Here is an 11,801-nt window from a genome sequence, read left to right as displayed (position 1 = left end):
ATCACGGTTTAGGTTCTTACAGGGGTATAAACCGACACACAAACTCTTAGTTTAACCCTTTTACAAATATAGCTCGGTATATAATCGGCACCTATTTTCCACATTTTTAGATAACAAAAATGGAACTCCAGTTCCCATAGTTCATATACGTTTTTAAACAGGTTCGCATATTCCATTTAATATCATATGTCACACTCGTTTGTTCAACATCCACCATATAGCATATAACTCGTTAAATATAAATGGAAAATAAGGGATTCAAGCATCTCCTATGTTAAGATTAATACAAATAAAGAAGTTTTGAAAAGTTTGGAGATCATACGCCAAAACACTCATTTTTACCAAAATTGTAAAATCGTAAAACTGACATTTTTACCTGGTAAAACTTCGCAAATCAGTAGTCAATACGTGCATATAAACATAAGCTAACTTTTAAGAGGTTCAGTTTTCTAAAAATACTGATGTAAACAAATTTTCTTACCTTTTTCCTGAATATAGAAATACAAACTACCCGGCTCCAAAATAACGAACCGAGCCCTCAAAACCTAACAAACCATAGAACAACACTTCAATATAATCTTATTAACTATCGATCTACCGGATTAGAAACTAAATCAGAACCTAACCTCGATTTCGAGATAAAACATGGAAGTCTTCAAAACGAAGATCCGATCTGCTAGAATTGTAAAGGTTTCCCCCCTGATCCGCGTAGTAACATTGGATCGTGGATTCGGGTGACGAACGGCGAAGGATCAAAGAGAGAGAAAAAGAGTGTTCATCGGTTCTAGAGAGAGAGTGTGTGTGTGTTTTGTGTTTCTTAACCATGAAGCAATGAAAAATGATATTTTTAGACTCCTTGACCCAGTCAAACTCGTCGACGAATGGTGACCTCGTCGACGAGCCACATAAAGCTCTTCGTCGACGAATCTTTTCCTTCATCAACAAACCCTTTGTCCAATAGTTTTCTTGTCGGTCGGGATCTCTTCATCATCGAGGCTCTGAATTTCGGTAACAAACCGTAGAAGGGCCTTCGTCGACAAGATCCTTGGCTTCGTTGACAAAGCCTGCTAAAATTACCTTTTTACCATTTTTCTTGTTTTACGAGTTCGGGTCTCTACATTTAATATTATTTGATGTTGAGAGAAAATACGACATAAAATATATTTTCTTCTTATTCTCCTTTCATTTTCTCAATCAAGGGGTGTAAAGGTTTCAAAATTTATGTCTTTCGTGAGATTTATTAAGAAGATACGGAAATCCCTTTCTTTTGACAAAAGTACAAGGTTTATGAGAGGTACAAGTGCCACAAAATCAAATGTCAAGGATATTGATGAGATTTTTTAAGACTTTAAAGATAGTCTGCATCTTTTTACAAAATCTAAGCGAGGTTCTTGTATTTTTGAAATCTTAGAGAAAGTTTGTCTATTTTTATCAATATTACGGTAGATTCATGAAATTTTTTAAATTTAAAAGCAATTTTCCATCTTCTTGTTGAATATTTAAAAAATATATGTTCTTTTTCTCTTTTCTTAAGTATTAACTAAGTGTGGGTTATAGACATTACCTTAGAAATTGTGATAACTAATTATAAGCATTTTTTTAAGTTTAAAGTATCTTTGGAAAGAATATTTGTTTTCTAATTTATTTTTTACTACACATGTTAAAGTCATATTGATGTAGGACAGGATAGATTGTAACGACCCAAAGAAGAATGATATTTAAATAAAAAAGAGGGAGTGAAATGGAAATAGAAACAGAAGGAGGCAGCAGTGTTTGTCGATGACATTGCATTTTGGATATAATAACCCAAGGAATTTTCTAATGGCCTCGTCGACGAACACAAGGGATTTGTCGACGAGGGTATAAGAGGGTCTCGTCGACAAGGGCAAGTTTCGTCGATAAGAAAATACTGAGAGAAGGTTTTAGGTGATTCTGAATTTCGTCGACGAAGGGGAGAGTTCATCGAAAAATTTCCTATTAGACTCGTCGATGAGATGACGTGACTCATTGATGAAGGCCGCAATATAAATAGTGCAAAACCTCTTATTAATGTAGAAATTTAACGTCGTTCTCTTTCCTTTCTCTCTCATACGGTTCCTCTCCCTTTTTTCTTTGATTTCGGCCCCGTCATTCGCTGGATCGATGATTTGAGGCCACCACAATGCTCTTAGTGAAGTTCTCTCCAAGTTTACTGGAGCGGATTGTCAGTGGAATCGAGTTGAATTTCTTCCCAAAATCAGGGTAAGGTTTTTTAGTCAGTTTTTGACCTTCTGATAATTGTAGGAAATGATAGAGACAAATAAATAATGATATTCTGTTCTGAAAAATATTGTTTTCAGGGTGTTGAGTAGGAAGCCCTGCGAGTGTCGGACCAATATACAGAAGGGGCTTTGCAATAGTCAGGTAAGGGAAATATGCTATGCTAGGAAACCCTTTTTCGATTTCAGTACGAACTATATATTTTTATCAAATTATTATTCAGATTATATTTACAGTTTCCAGAACTTGATAATACTAATATTTATTTGTGTGGCTTGAGTTGATAACAGAATAGTACTATATTTATAGAATTTGTAAATACCATGTTCATAATTATTAACAGAAATACCATGATATTTGCATGTTTATAGAATGATGAATTTTTCAGTGTACAGTATACTCAGAAATATGTATTTTCAGTAATTTCAAAATAACATGTTTATTAGTTCCATAACGCCCCGATATGCAGATATTAAGACAGCAGTTCGGTTATACAGAAATTAGATTTTCAGTCAGTTATTTAGAATTTCAAATAAATTCTACGAGGTTATGGTTATTTTAGAAATCATAGTAAAAACAGTATATTACAGATATCAGCTACCTATATAGTATCAAACCTTGATGGATCATACAGTAGAGCACGGTGCCGTAGCTACAGATATTCAGTTTAGAGTGCAACCACTTTACTCAGACAGTAAGTGGTATGAGGTCGATCGTGCCCACGTCGGGACAGGCGCTCCATTAGATATGGATTGAGGAGGCCGATCAGACTGTCGGAGTTCAGTTGACTTACCCTGGTCGGCCAGCTAGGATACGTCCCGCCTTCGGGCCTCACAACCCTATCATGAAGGGTTAAATCATGACATACGGCCATCCAAAGAAATTTCTTATATATTATAAGTACTATCAGACTTTCAGAAATAGTAGTATTAATATGAAAAGTAATTTCATACAGATTGGCATGTTCAGTTATGTGGTTAATGGTTTTATTATACGTTATGTAATATTAGCACTTTTGGATTCAATTATTCATATTATTCTTAAATCAGATTATTTTTACCAAACTATAGCTCAATAGCCACACCCTAGTAATAACATGTTTCGTCTTACTGAGCGTTGGCTCATCCCAATGTTAAATTTTTTTTTAGGTGAACCAACTAGGCGAGCGAAGCAAGCTCACAAGTAGAAGGGCTGTTGTACTGCCCTTTTTGAGAGTGAGTATTTTTGGGTAGCATGTTTTGTAATACCTTGGTATCAGTAAGGGTAAATTCTAGAGAAAAGTGATGTTTGTACATTGTGGGATGATTTGACACTCTGGTATTGTATTATGTGTGGATTTATTTTATATGATTGGTCTTCCGCTGTTTAGGTTATTGATTGAATTTAAAATTAGGGAAAAAGATTTTATTTTATTTTCAGGGCGTTACATGGATCGACCTAGTCCTACAGTTCATCCCTCATACAAGCACATACACTCAAAACACTATGGATTAAGAATTTAATTAGCTAAGCATAAACACCATAAGGATGTTTCATTTCACATGGTGTTTGATTTTTGAGAAGGTGTATGATGTGTCAAGAAAATAAGTCCCAAGTGTTTAATAATCAAGGATTCTAATTTTATGTGGAAGATGTTACTTTCAAAATCAAGATTACAAGTTCTAAGTTTAACAAGCTAACATTCATTCAATTGATTTTAGCTAGCAAGTATCAATATTGCAATATATGGATCCAAATGGTTTATTCAAGCATGGAATTTCAGGTTTTTAAAGTTATGACATACATAAGATTAATAAGGGTTCGAAACAAATACTGAGTTTACCAAAAGATATGTTGGATGACTTAACGATGTTCTTCATGAGTTAGACCAAGCTTTGAGTCACCAAAATGAATGAAGCAATGCAGTGAAGTGATGGTGGCCGAGTGGGTATATGAAGGGGTTGGTTGTGTGGGTGTTTTAGAGGGAGGCCGTGTGGGTGATAGGGAGGAGATGGAGATAAAGTCGCTGGATAGATAGTGATCTCTCACCACTTGATCTCCGGAGAGAATGAGTAACCTCATACTGCACAATCGAAATGATTGGACAAGCTTTCAAGCTCAACAATGGAAAACTTCAATATATTCAAACTTAGCTGAATTTTTAGGTCTTACAATGGAGATATAAACTACCATGGGGGAAGGGGGGGGGGGGGACAAAGCATTAAACACACTTACCACTACAAAAAAACTGATTTTTAGTGACGAAAGTATTAGTGATGGTTTTAATTTCGCCACTAAAAGTGCAATATTAGTGACGATTTGTACAATCCGTCACTAATACGATACTTTTAGTGATGAAATTCAAGTCGTCACTAATACTTTCGTCACTAAAAATCAATTTTCCCACTCAAACTATCGTGGAAAACCACTTTTTACACTGAAACTATCCCAGAAAAATATTAGCGATGTTTCTTGGGGTATTAGCAAAGATTTCAAGGCGTCACTAAAAGCAATTTATTAGTAACGATTCTATAAACCATTACTAATAATGCATCTTGACTGGGAAAAGTTAACAATAGTAGTGACGGTTCCTAACAATCATCACTAATGATGCATTATTAGTAATGGTTAAGAAGAATCGTTACTAATAGTCTTGTATTAGTAATAGTTAATGGAATCGTCACTATTAATGCATTTGTTGACTAGAAAAAAGTCAACAATATTAGTGACGATTTATGGGAACCATTGCTAAAACAAGACTATTAATGACAATTTTTCTCAACTGTCACTAATAATAGACTATTAGTGGTGGTTTTTATTAACTGTCACTAATAATGTATTTGTTGACCGGGAAAAGTCAACAACATTAGTGACGGTTTATGGGAACCATTACTAATATCCTATTATTAGGGACGATTTTTTTGAACCATCACTAATAGTCTATTATTAGCGACAATTTTTTTAAATCATCACTAATAGTGTTGTATTAGTCCTGTATCTGTGGTGAAGATCTACAATGATTGGACTGATTTTTTAAATGCAATAAAGTTTGTGAGATCTTTTGGAGTTGTTCATCACAATAAAAAGGAATTTGATGCCTAAAAAAGAAATAGCTAGCACGCTTAAGCTTGGTTCTATAGGTTGGTTTCTTATGAAGATGATTATAATTTGGAAGCATCAACCAGTCATTTTCTGCCTTTGTAGCAATAGACAGATAAAAATAGTTGTTGATATTGTCCAAGAAGTAAAACAGGATAGAAATAATGTCGTGGCCGCTGAAGTAGCCAATCTAACTAATAGCACGTACAAAACCGTCACTAATAATTAATGCATTTGCATGTTGATGGCTTGAGAAACTGACCTAACTGATGAGTCGAACCATACACGTCGCCCTGTTGAACCAACAATACCTATATTTCAAACTCTAAAGCAGAATAATATATATGTCTAGCCATAGACTGGGATTGTTCTTAACAATATGGACGAAAAAGATAGATTAGAACTGTCATTGATCGATAATGAATATTATTGGCTGAAAATATTCTCTAAATTAAATCTAAACCTCTTGAAGTTCATACCTTTTCAATGACCGTGTACAGACCAGGGGCCAGAGCTGTGATGAAGTTATGTAATGATTGGACTAGTTTTTTAAATGCAATAGGGTTTGAGAGATCTTCTCATGCTTCTCATCACAGTAAAAAGGAAATGGAATGCACAGAAGAAATAACTTGGTTCAAATATCGATCAATGCATGGGTCGGTTACTCGTGAGGATGATTACAGTTCAGGAGGGCCAATAGGCTAGTTAGGAGGCTATCTTCGTAGCAGTGGAGTTCTGGTGAAGTTTTATAATGATTGGATTAGGGACTGAAGTTGTGGTGAAGTTCTGCAATGATTGGACTAGTTTTTTAGATGTAGTAGAATTTGAGAGATCTTCGGAAGCTTCTTAACACAGTAAAAAGGAATGGGATGCACAAAAGAAATAGTTTGGTTCAAATATCGATTTATGCATGGGTGGGTTGCTTGTGAAAATGATTACAATTCAGGAGTGCCAATAAGCTAGCTATGTAACTCCCCGAACTTGCCAAGTGGGGCCTGAAGGTTACGTGTTCCAATCACCTGTTCTTAATACCATACACCACAATCATGCAGCGGAAATAAAATAAACAACCTCAAATTAAATACCAGAGTCTATCCATAAACCCCTGAAAATAATAGCATTTATCTGTTTATATTACAACCCAGTATTTGAAAACATAAACTATTCATATAGTCACCCCAAAATTTACCAAAATAAAATACTACGCTGCTCGGAGCTCTAAGCTCGATCTCCTCATGAACCTGAAAATATAATCATCCACTAGGGTGAGACACATCTCAATAAGGAAGAATAAAGCATAGCAGTGTAGCAGAGAGTTTAAATAAATACATAATATATATTCATTTATATTTCACTATCAACAGCAGCTAAGAAAACAATTCCATCTTCTTCTTCAGCCGTCTCTCAGTATCTTTCTCAGTCTCCCACTCTCCGTCACTCTCCTCCATCTCCGTCTCTCTTTTTTCTTGTTTCTTGACAAATATTCGACCGATTGAAAAACGGAAGGTATCATTGGGTTCCTAACTTCGCCACCGACATTTCTATTGGAGCGGATTTGTCGTGGGAGCGGCATAGGCACCACTCCTTGGGAAAGGTATATTTCCTCTAAATCCTTAATTTCTCCTTAAATGTGCCGCTAAATCAATGATCAGACACTACCACGGGGTCCTAGTCATGATCGTCATCATTTTGGCGTGAATAAATTTCCAATTGGGGTTTTCTAGGTCCCACTCCAAAGCGAGAGTGAGATTTGGGAAATTAGGTAAATTGGTTATATTTGAGGGTATAACTATTTTTTTTGAATTTATGGACCGAAAAAATATTAAAATAATATTTTATTTAAGATTAATTTAATGGAATTAAGATTTTTGATTGAGGGTTGGGGTGAGCTTCATAGGTATTTTTTGGGGTCCCTATTGGCGTAGTTCAAGAAACCAGGTAAGGGGAAAAATATATATTAAATCAGAATTTTTATGAATTTAATAGAAAATAAATTGTGTTATATATATGTGTATATGTTTCAGTATGGATTTAAAATGCCAACCATTTAAATTATGTTTTTTCGAGTTTAGAGCTGTTTATTAGATACGTATATGCGAAAATGAACTGATAAAAGTGGAAAATATTTTCAGGATAATTATGTAAGAAATAAAAGGTAGTATATAAACGTTAAATATTGGTTGGCTTATTTTACATGCAATGTATTAATTTTATTGCTAAATTATGTGGCATGAGTAAATGTAAGTTCTGTACAAATATATGTTAAATGTATGAGATGCAGGCTAAGTAAGTAAAGCATTAAGAATGAAATATGATATGAACCATGCTACTTGTGTATGTTAATGCAACCAAGTAAATGTATGACAATTGAAAGTCGTGTTAGCAGATTCTAACACATTTTTATGTGGACTAACTGATGACAGCTAAAAGGAGCTATGTTAGCAAATTTTAGCTCATTTCTATGTGGACTAACTGATGACGGCTAAAGAGCGGTTGTTGTGCGAATGAATAAAATGAAAATGGAATGAAATGGCAATGAAATGACAATGGAATGAAATGTGAAATGTGAACGATGTAAATGGGAAAGAGTCACTTAAAGTGAAATGCAATGCAATGTTTAAGTTATGAACATGAACAGATGTGAATGGTTGAATAATGATAGAAAGAATAATGTATTATGATATTAGAAGTATCTATGCTCATAGAACATGTTACGATTAGGCGGGCGTACTCTTTGCCTGAGGGTTTGCTGAGAAAGGCAAGTGCGCTAGTAACTTCAAATGTGGTAGTAGCTGCGTAACGTACTAGGGCAGAGGGAACCTACTTGTATGGGTAGGTAGATTTCCTATCCTTGGGTCCTTCGCTGGTAAACCTTTATTTGAACTGTATGAGTGCGAGATAAATCTAATACGTGAGGGCTTAATGAGAAAGGTGAGTGCCCTGGTATACTTTATTAGCGACCCTTGGGTTGCTAAATGTATCAGAGCAGAGGGGCGCTACTTATATGGGTGGGTAATCACCCCTATCCTTGGGTAATCTCGTGGGGTTAACTATTTTTTATGTGTTTGATTGGACTCAGAGAATGATTTCAGAAATTATGTTAACAATTTTCATATGTTAAATATTATGTTGTTATATAAACTTATGTTAGCCACACACTGTTTTAATATATTATTTCTTCCCTTACTAAGATGTGTCTCACCCGAATATGAATTTATCTTTTTTAGGATTTTCTCGAGATTGAGCTTAGAGAGCTTGAGGTTTTATAGCATTTTTAGGAAATAGAAAGAGAAAATGATATATTTTTATGTTAATTTTGAGGTGTATATTTTATGTTTTATGTTTTATGTTTTTAAGTCTTCAGATAGATGAATAGTTGGGAATATTGGTATTTGTGGATAATGTTTTGGCAACATGTATATATGTGAGTATAGGTGGTGAATAGTTAATTTGGAATATGGATAGGAATAGTAAACTCTGGTATTATATAATTGGAGATTATATTTATGTTTTCCGCTGCGTACATGATATTAGTATGTGGATTATCAGGTAAATGAATGGATTAGTAGCACTCTGGGCCTACGTAGAGGATCAGAGCGTTACAACAGCTAAGGTAAAGGAATTCCTGTAGCTGACTTAGGGACCCATGACTATCCAGCAGTATGCAGCCAAGTTTGTGGAGTTATCCCGTTTTGCTCCACACATGGTTCCAAACGAGCGCTGAAGGCACGGATGTTTAAGAGAGGACTGAGACAGAGCATATGCGAACAGGTGGTGGCGTTGTTGACTTAGAGCTTTTCTAAGTTAGTGGATCGGGCCATGGCAGTTGAGGCTAGCATTCAGGAGGGGGAGAGAGAGTTGTGAACCATAAAAAGAGGCCCTTGCCTTAAGGGTTTTAGACCAGCACTAGCCAAGGCTCATGGAAGTGGCCTGGTAGTTTCTTAGGCCAACGACATGAGATGGGGTACTGAGGCCATCAGGGGGGTCCCCAACGTCCTATCTGTTCCAGATGCCATAAGAGGCATTGGGGCGAGTGCAGGGGAGGATCAGTTGTCTACTACCGATGTGGAGAGGTGGGACATCGGATGCGAGATTGCTGCGCGGTGTTGAACTATGCTCTACCGCAGCCACAGTATCGAGGAGGTAACTAGGCACCTCGAGGTGGTCACTAGCGGGGTACGACTCAAGTGCGAGTATACTTCCTTATGCTGGGTGATGCGGAGAATGTCGGCAATGTGTTGATAGGTATTATTTGATTCAGGTGCAACCCACTTGTTTGTGTCTCGGGGATTTGTTAAATTATGTGGGTTAAAGGTTCAACTGTTAGAGACAGAGTTAGTAGTGGGCACACTGACAGGGTTAGTGTTAGTATGTATTAAGGTGATCAGGGATTATCTAGTAGAGGTTCATGGGAGAGTGCTGCCTGCTAGTTTGATAGTCCTTGATATGCATGGTTTTAACATTATTCTGGGCATGGACTAGCTAGCATCCAGCTATGCGATCATTGATTGTCACAAGAAGGACATGGTATTCAGACCTCCCGGGGAGTAGGAGTTTGTATTTGTTGGATCGTGTATGCGTTCGGCACCACAGATTCTTTATGCTATTTAGGCGAAGAGGTTACTTTTGGGGGGAGGCCAAGATTACCTTGCAATTGTGAAGGAAGCGCCGATGGAGAAGCTCAAGTTGGAAGATATTCCAGTCATAAGGGAGTTCTCTGATGTTTTTCCAGAGGATTTACCGGGGTTGCCTCCTGATCGTAAGGTGGAATTTGCAATTCATTTGATCCCAGGGACAACACCAATCTCCAAAGCCCCATACAGAATGGCTCCAGCTAAATTAAAGGAGTTAAAGGAGCAACTACAGGAGCTTATAGATAGGAGGTTTATCAGATCGAGTGTATCACCCTGGGGTGCACCGGTGTTGTTTGTGAAGAAGAAGGACGGGTCGATGAGGATGTGCATGGACTTCTGAGATATTAATAAGGTAATGGTGAAGAACAAGTATCCATTACCCTGAATTAACAACCTGTTTGATTAGCTTCAGGGTACGCAAATTTTCTCTAAAATCGATCTGTGATCTGGATATCATCAGGTGAAGGTTAGATAAGATGATGTAGTGAAGATTGCTTTTCGAACTCGGTACGGCCATTACGAGTTCTTTGTTATGCCATTTGGGTTGACGAATGCTCCAACGGTATTTATGGATCTGATGAACATGGTATTCCACGAGTACTTAGACCAGTTTGTTATTGTGTTCATAGATGATATTTTGGTCGATTCGAGGAGCCCTGAGGAGCATGAAACTCTCTACTTCAAATACTTTAGGAAAAGAAGTTATTTGCTAAACTTAAGAAATGTGAATATTGGCTAGATCAGGTTGCATTTATGGGTCATGTGGTATCCAAGGAAGGGATTTTAGTGGATTCGAGCAAAGTAGAGGCTGTAGTTGATTGGGCAAGGCCGAAGAACGTGTAGGAAGTCAGAGGTTTTCTAGGTCTTGCTAGATACTACCGCTGATTTTTCAAGGGGTTCTACAGATTATTAGGGTCCTTGACACAACTCACGAGGAAGAATGTGAAGTTTGACTGGACCGACGAATGTGAGCAGAGCTTCCAAAATTGAAGCAGTGTCTAGTCACTGCCCTAGTGTTAACCCTTCCATCAGGTGAGGGTGGATTTCTTATTTACAGTGACGCATTGCAGAAGGACTTGGTTGTGTTCTAATGCAGTAGGGAAAGTCATTGCATATGCGTATCGCCAATTGAAAGAGTACGAAAAGAACTATCCTACACACGACTTATAGCTGGCAGCAGTTGTGTTTGCGTTGAAGATCTGGTGACACTACCTTTATGGTGTAATGTGCGAGATCTTTACTGAGCATAAAAGTCTCGAGTACTTCTTCACCTAGAAGGAGTTGAATATGAGGCAGCACAAATGACTCGAGTTGATAAAGGATTATGACTGCACCATTAGCTATCACCTAGGAAAGGCGAACATGGTAGCCGATGCATTGAGCCAGAAATTTGGGGGTATGTTAGCCTCAGCAGCTATGGCTTCACACCAGATTATGACGGACTTGGAGAGGTTGGATGTAGAATTCGTAGAAGGGAATCATCAGGCATTCATTTCTATTCTGGTGGTTCAACCGACTTTACGAGAGAGAATCAGAACAACTCAGTTGAAAGATGCATAGTTTATGGAGATTGTAAAGAAGATACAGGATGAGCAACACACAGACTTTAATGTTGTTGAGGATGGAGTTCTCAGATTTCACACTCTACTATGTGTGCCAGATGACACAATGATAAAGAAGACGATTCAAGGGGAAGCTCTCCGTTCTCTCTATACCGTTCACCTGGGTAGCACAAAGATGTATAGAGACTTGCGTGAAAGATTCTGGTGGAGTAACATGAAGAGGGAAATAGCTAAATTTGTGGATTAGTGCTTGACATGTCAGCAGGTG

Source organism: Malania oleifera, chromosome 2 (genome assembly GCF_029873635.1).
Source record: "Malania oleifera isolate guangnan ecotype guangnan chromosome 2, ASM2987363v1, whole genome shotgun sequence".
Classification (NCBI taxonomy): Eukaryota; Viridiplantae; Streptophyta; class Magnoliopsida; order Santalales; family Ximeniaceae; genus Malania; species Malania oleifera.
The sequence above is the reverse complement of the archived record's forward strand: the minus strand, read 5'-3'. Positions refer to the sequence as shown.